The sequence below is a fragment of the Camellia sinensis genome, chromosome 1 (assembly GCF_055761805.1).
Source record: "Camellia sinensis isolate YWXY chromosome 1, ASM5576180v1, whole genome shotgun sequence".
Classification (NCBI taxonomy): Eukaryota; Viridiplantae; Streptophyta; class Magnoliopsida; order Ericales; family Theaceae; genus Camellia; species Camellia sinensis.
In genome coordinates, this window is record NC_138961.1 from 128,926,897 (window position 1) to 128,934,479 (window position 7,583).

The window sequence follows — 7,583 nt, forward strand, 5'->3', positions numbered from 1 at the left end:
GGTGAACCACATTGACATGATGAATCCTTCCTATGGTGGCTACTTAATTGATGAATTCTTGCCCATCAAATTTAGGCTTACTTAACATCTTAACTACCACAAGAGTGCCACTTCGAAGCTTTCCTTTGGATACAGAACCATAGCCTCCTTCCCCCAACTTGTCCCTAAAACCTTTGGTCATCTTCTTGATATCCGAGTATGAGTACCTAATAGGCGTGAGATTATTTTGACTTTGTAGGAAACCTTCAATGCTATCAAACATTGATAAATGCCTTGTCCTGAACTAATAGATTAAAAATCCAAACACACATGGTGCACATAAAGTCCTTGCTGCTAGGATTACTCCTGTGTAGGTAGACAAAGAAGTAATAAGAAAATATTCTTTTATCCTTCCATTGTCACCTAATTTCCAAAACTTATGTTCAAGTTTTCTTTTATACTGCTGCATTTCATTTTATATTATCTTGTTTTGCATTAAGGGACATTTCTTTTGTATTAAAAGATACCTTTTCATAGTGTTCACTAAATAGAATAAATGTCATACCTATGATAAACAGCAAGAGGAAGATTTGAGCTGTAAGAAAAATGAGCATAGATTCAGCAATGTGACTAAGGCAATTAAAAAGAACAAAAAAATAAATAAAGTGATAACAAGAGCAAGTAAACCTAGCAAAGCATACAATAAGTTCTATAAATCATTCTAATGAACCTAATTAAACTAATTATAGCTAGTTTGTTTACTATTATATAATATATATCATATTTCTTGTTATATAACGGCGCTGTTTGGGAAGCACAAAATAAGGCTATTATAACCTATTTTGACAAATTAGCCCAAAAGCCTTTTTCAAAAAAAAAAAAAAAAAAAAAAATTCTGCACAGCCGGCAGTGTAGGCTGTTCCTACACTGTCAGCTACAACCCTTCTCCCATCAATAAGTAAATTACCATTTTACCCCTTGATATCAATTTAAAAAAATATATTTTTAGGGATAAATTTGTCATTTTAAATTTAAACATCATTTCAACACACTTTTCAATACAATAACTCAACTAAAAAATCATCTCATCTTCCCAAACACAAAAACTAAAATAGTCACTAAAATAGCCAAAAAGCCAAATAGCCTACTAAAATAGCCACTTCCCAAACGAGGCCTTTGGACACTGTAGAATTGAACCATACTGATTACATAGATTTAACAATTCGATAAAATGTTATATAAGGATAGGATTGTGCGATTGTTGTCGCAGAGCAGAGTGTAGTTGTTGTTGTTGTTGTCGTCGTCTCCGCCGCAGATTTGTGTGTCGGAATGTAATTGAAGGGGAAGGTGATGTTATGGATGTCTTCGCATGAACTGCCGATGAGCTGCTGGTTTTGATTGATGCCATGGCCAGTTGCTGAAGATAGGAGGACAAGTACAACAAGAAGGGCTCTGCAAAACATAGAAGCCTTCTGCTGAACATATATATATATATATATATAGAGAGAGAGAGAGAGAGCTGGCAGTATGTTAAGAATAGAGACAATTGTATGAAGAGTAATTGCTTTGTTTTTTTTTTTTTTAATCGAATTTTATTATTGTTAAAAGAAATTATTGGGTAGTATCATATATGGGAAACACGTTCCAAAAAAAAAAAAAAAGAGGGAAATTTGGCTATAAACCCTTTTTACCTTTCTTTCATTGTTAAAAGGACTAAGAAAAAAATTAAATTTTCTAAACCCCTTCATAATTATAAAATCTTGCATAAAGGACAAAATTCATTATTTAAATATTTTTCAGACTATTATACCCTCAACTAAATCTTCTCACCTTCTCCACCCACTCTCTCTCCACCTTCTTGGTCTCTATGACTCTGGCCAGCCCAAATCGAGTTCATTTAAGCCTAAGATTCATTCAATCTTTGACCTAGAACACTGACCTGGTTCAAGCAATCACAATCTAACCTGTGTATTTGAATTGAAGCTTCGTTTGAAGCTTTAATCTAATTTACGTCTGTTAAGAAACCAAGGACTTCATCGCAAAATTAATCCGATTCGACAATCAACCCGAATTCAAGCTTCTAGAACTCGCGATTACGAACTAGAGTCCTTCGCGATCTGACCTTGGGTTCTCTCTTGTGACTCGTTGTTCTTTAAGTCAACTTCGATGAGAACTTTGGATTTCAAGTTCTAATTGGAATTGCGATTTCAGTTTGCATCTGGCTTAAAGGTTGCAAACTCTAAGTTCGAACGACTTGCAGATCGACTTCGCTAACTGAATCGAAATCAGACTTGTGTTTGCTATCTTGAAGCAAAATTAGACTCAATTTGAAGCTTCTATTGCAATTTGAAGATCCATCGAGTTCGCAATGACCACGTGGAGAAGAGTGCGGGTGGAGTTGTTTGGTTATACATATTTTTTTAAACACAGATTTGAGTTTTGAATATATGTATATATATATATACATGTATTCTTTTCATTGAGATTTGTGATTGTTGATCGAGTTTTAGAAGTTTTTCTTCTCAATTAGATATGTTGATTTGTTGATTAATTTGTTTTGTTTTTGTTTGTTTGTTTGTTTTTTATTTATTTTTGTTGTTTTGTATTTAATTTCATTTGACAGAATCAGAGTAAAATTTTACTCTGGTTCTATTGTTTTATTTTTTTCATTTGACAGAACCAGAGTAAAATTTTACTCTGATTCTATTGTTCTGTTTTTTTCATTTGACAGAACCAGAGTAAAATTTTACTTTTATACAGAGTAAAATTTTACTTTTGTGTAGAGTCTAACATTTTACTCATTTTTTAGAGTAAAATTTTACTTTTATACAGAGTAAAATTTTACTTTTGTGTAGAATCTAACATTTTACTAGTTTTTCAGAGTAAAATTTTACTTTTATACAGAGTAAAATTTTACTTTCATACAGAGTAAAATTTTACTTTTAGTTTCAGAATGTAAAATTTTACTTTCATACAGAGTAAAATTTTACTTTTAGTTTCAGAATGTAAAATTTTACTTTTATACAGAGTAAAATTTTACTTTCATACAGAGTAAAATTTTACTTTCATACAGAGTAAAATTTTACTTTTAGTTTCAGAATGTAAAATTTTACTTTTATACAGAGTAAAATTTTACTTTCATACAGAGTAAAATTTTACTTTCATACAGAGTAAAATTTTACTCTGAAATATATAGTGAAGATGACTTAATAGGAGAGCTGATAGATATGAGGGTAATATAGTAAAAGAAACAAGTTTTAAAATATTAGGGGGTTTTGAAAGTACTTATATAATTCTTGTCCTTTTGAAAGACAAATTAGATAGTGAGAGGGCTATCACCAAATCCCCCTATTATACCATGGTACATATGTATCTTATATTTACGAGCATTCATATCAGTCTCAATAAATTTTGAGTCAAATTATTACTCAAAATTTGTTTTTATATTTTAGCTAGCTTATTTTTTATTTTAAATTCTATTTCACTAAAATATTATGAACAAGAAAGCAAAAATAAGGCCTAAGACAACAACAAATCAACAGCAGAGCAGCAACAACACAAGAGCATCGAAACCACTGAGGGGCGGTAAACCGACCGGGCGGTCGACCGACCGAGCCAAATTTGAGCATTTTCCTTCTTTTCTTACAGGGTACTCACGGGACATCCGACCATGGCTTTTTGGCCCAGAAAATATAATAAAAAATAGAGTAACCTATGAACAGTGTCTCGCTTAATCAGGTGAGATAGCAAAACAAAGTCAAAATGAATGGTTACTATAGAGAGTCTGATGGAGCACGTATTTATAGGTTTTGCTCTCTACAATAGTTTCAAAGTCATTGTAGAGAGCCTGATATCGATGCTCTAAAGAAGAAAATAATATATTTTCATATTTTTTGAATTATAAATAAAAATAAAAATTATCATAATTAAACACAATGTGAGACATAACTAAAAAATTCATGAGTTATAATTAAAAATAATAATATAATTAAAGATGCATATAATATACTATTTTGAACGTGTGTATGTTAGATTTTTCATCATATATATGTGATATTTTTTTATAAATGAAAAACGGTGATGTTTCCTCGGAATAAAAATTAGACTCATTTTTTAAATATAATAATTTGGGAGTCTATTAGAATATTTAAGTTGATTTTTTTTTTCCTTTTCTTTTCATATCTTGTTTGGTTATCAACTAAAAACTAATTATTTCATTTATACATTACTAAGTCTGGATTTGTATACCATTTTCTAATCAAATTACAAGTGTTTCATTTTTATTTTTCAATTAAAGCTTTGTTTGAGATTTAATTTGTTTGCTGAAATTTTAATTTATTTAGCAAAAAAAGAAAAAATGTGTTTAAAATTTTTTTTTATAATTGCATGAAAAAAAAAGGTGAATAATAAGTTTGTATGACTTTTTTCTTATTTTTTTTTTAGTAATTTGCTTTTCTTTTTTTTAATACTATTTTAAATCAAAAAATCAAGTTTCCAAACAAGATGTAATTTATGAGGGAAATTTTATGGTGTATACCCTCTAAGGTGTGTACTATATGCACTTTTAGTTATGATTTTTGTGTTTTTAATTATGACATGTGTTGTTAGTTATGACATGTTATGTTGTTAGGGAGTGTTTGGCATAATCTATATAAATATACTTATTTAAGTCGCATCACATTTTTACTGTTCTGTATATCTTTTCATAAAACATAAAAAGTATATAAATCCTCCCAAATACCCCCTTACTTGTGATATTATTTTAATTATGATTTAAGAACTATTTAATTATATCTCATATGATATTTGATTGTAACTCAATTTTTATTTTTATTTTTTTAATTATAACTCTCATAATACTAAATTATGTCATTTATGATGATCACACTCACAAATAACTTGCGTAGTATTTCACGATTAACAAAGATGGGTCACTAATGTTCTATTCACAAAATTTTTCTTACTTGAATAGTTGGATGAATGGTATTTCAAGACTAATTAATAATGAACTATTATTAGATAAAAGGAAATTTTATAATAGGAAAATTAGTGAAATAATCTTTTTTAACTTTGTGTAATAAGAGAGGTATAAGATTTTTTTTATTAGTAAGGTCCCTCGATGAATTTCTCTGTGATTATATCAAAGAAATTTTAAATCAGAAAATTTCTTTGTGTTGGGGTCGAAATTGCTCTGAGTCGGATCAAAATTTCTCTAAATCGAGCACAAATTTCTCTGAGTCAAATTTTATCTATGAAAATGTTTAGGGACCTTAACTATTATAAAACTATTGTATATTATTTATCTTATAAAATCTAAATATCAGGGATCTTAAAAAAAAAAAAAAAATTCTTCTTAGATTTTATGACCGGTTTGTTTTGAGTTAAATAATATCTAGTTATGACGGCCTCATTTGGCAAGTGAATTTTTTAGCCAAAAAGCTAAAAAATCACTAAAAAAATTAAAAAGCCAACAATCCATATAAAAAAGTCAAAGATTTCATTTTTTTTCTACTTTTTACACATCTTTTCGTAAAAAATCAAAAAGTCATCCCAAACACACTAGTTTTTTTTACATCACATTTTAGCCAAAAAGTCAAAAAGTTACTATTAAAAAAGCCTGTTCCCAAACGAGGCAATGTATTTGTGAAATTTTATTTACTTATTTATGTTATAACTCATTATGAATTATTATTATTATTATTATTATTATTATTATTATTGTAGTGATCCGTAACGTTTTGATTAACTCCCTGGCTAGGGTAAATATGGGTTTATTCGTTTCCAACAATGATAGAAAGTTTTAATTTTGAAGTTTTAAAAGAGTTCTAATAATGGGATAAGAGAAATAAAAATTAAAAAAAATAAAAATATAGACACACACATCACATCAAATGTGAGCCTCACTCCTTGTCATATCACTAGAATTCTTTTTAGAGTTTTAAAATTAGAACTCTCAATCTTTATTTGTTTCATAGTTAACAAAAAAACCAAGATCGATTTTTTTTAATTTTTTTTTAGCATAAAACGATTGATAGGATTTAATTCATCTACTTTTAAGCGGATAGTATGAACAAATGGATATGGATATTTAAAAAAAAATGAAATCCGCTTATGTTTAGACTGACGGCGAGTGAAAGGCCACGACCATCCAACCTAACCTGATCAGTGAACTTCCTAAGAAAATAATGATATATTTTTATACTTTGTATGTGAAAAAATAATATTATAAAAAAGTTTGAATACATTTTGTTTAGTAATAATATTAGTTACTTATGAAATATAAAAGTTTGACTTTTATTTTAATTATAAAAAACTGGGGAATAAAAATTTTTAGATTTAAATAAGGCTCAAAAAAACTAAAAATTTGCTAAAATGGTTTTTAAAAAAACATAACATAATAAAGTCTAAACCGCCAAATCAATTATATCTATCCATTAACCTACATATTCCGTCCAATCTGCATCTGTTAATTAAGCAAACAGATACAAATTATTTTTTTTAAATTCAAACTGATGATTGATGAAAGGCGACCCCCATAACCAAGATAGAATTTGAGACAGAAATGTAAACGTGTGAGTCCTATTAAAGTAAAGTCAGGAAGACTTACGTATTGGTCCTACTAAGTGAAATTATTGTCCAATAAATCCTATAATAATTAATGATATTTTTCATTATACATTATTAAAAAAGATCACTAATTGTTAATTTTTAACAACAATTTGAAAATTATCATAAAAATATCACTAATTATAAGTTTTAGTAACAGTTTAAAAAAATCGTTACAAAAAAGCGTCACTAATTTTTAACTTTCAGCAACAATTTGAAAATTTTCACAAAAAAATGTCACTAATTGTAAGTTTAAGTAACAATTTATAAAAATCGTGATAAAAAAAGTTACTAATTGTCATTTTTTAACGATATATGTAAAAAATTATCACAAAAAATATTTTTAGGAGTAATTATATTAGAATTTATTTTCAATAAGATATGATGAAAATTAAATACAACAATTAAAACTAATTAGTAGTTGATCCTAAAGTTGTGAAATAATATTGGTCAAACATAAGGGGATGGGTATGGAAGCCTCATCAGATAGACCTTAATGGTCAAAAGCAGTAAGCTTGAACTTAATTATTAATTATCATATTCTAAAGTTTAAAAGATAAGTAAAAAATAAAAATCTAAGGATATAGTAATTAAAAATATAAATTATATTGAAGAGGTTTCATTATATTATTTAATACTAAATTTAGTATTTTTTTTTTAATTTTAAAAAATTATAAATTTACAAATATGCGATGAAAATCATTCTTTATAGACATAAAATGGAGATTATCAAAAATCCGTCAATTAAAAATTAAAAAGTAGTCAAGTTGATGATATATCTATTCTATGTAGATATTGCCATCACACTCACATGGGATGCCAATAGGTAGGTAAGGACCAACCAACCAACCCACTGAATTGATGGCTGAGAGGAAGGAATAACATGACAATGGCCAAATCACCGAACATCTAACTCTCTCTCTCTCTCTCTCTCACACACACACACACACAGAGATGAGACTTTAAAGATAGTAATCAAGAGAACATGGTCATCTTTC

The 7,583-nt window shown here is 28.1% G+C and overlaps 1 pseudogene; it reads right to left on the reverse strand.

The window, feature by feature from the left end:
- Positions 1 to 262, reverse strand: part of LOC114274970 (rust resistance kinase Lr10-like) — a 44,326-nt pseudogene extending 44,064 nt beyond the window's left edge.
- Between the last annotated feature and the right edge of the window lie 7,321 nt (positions 263 to 7,583).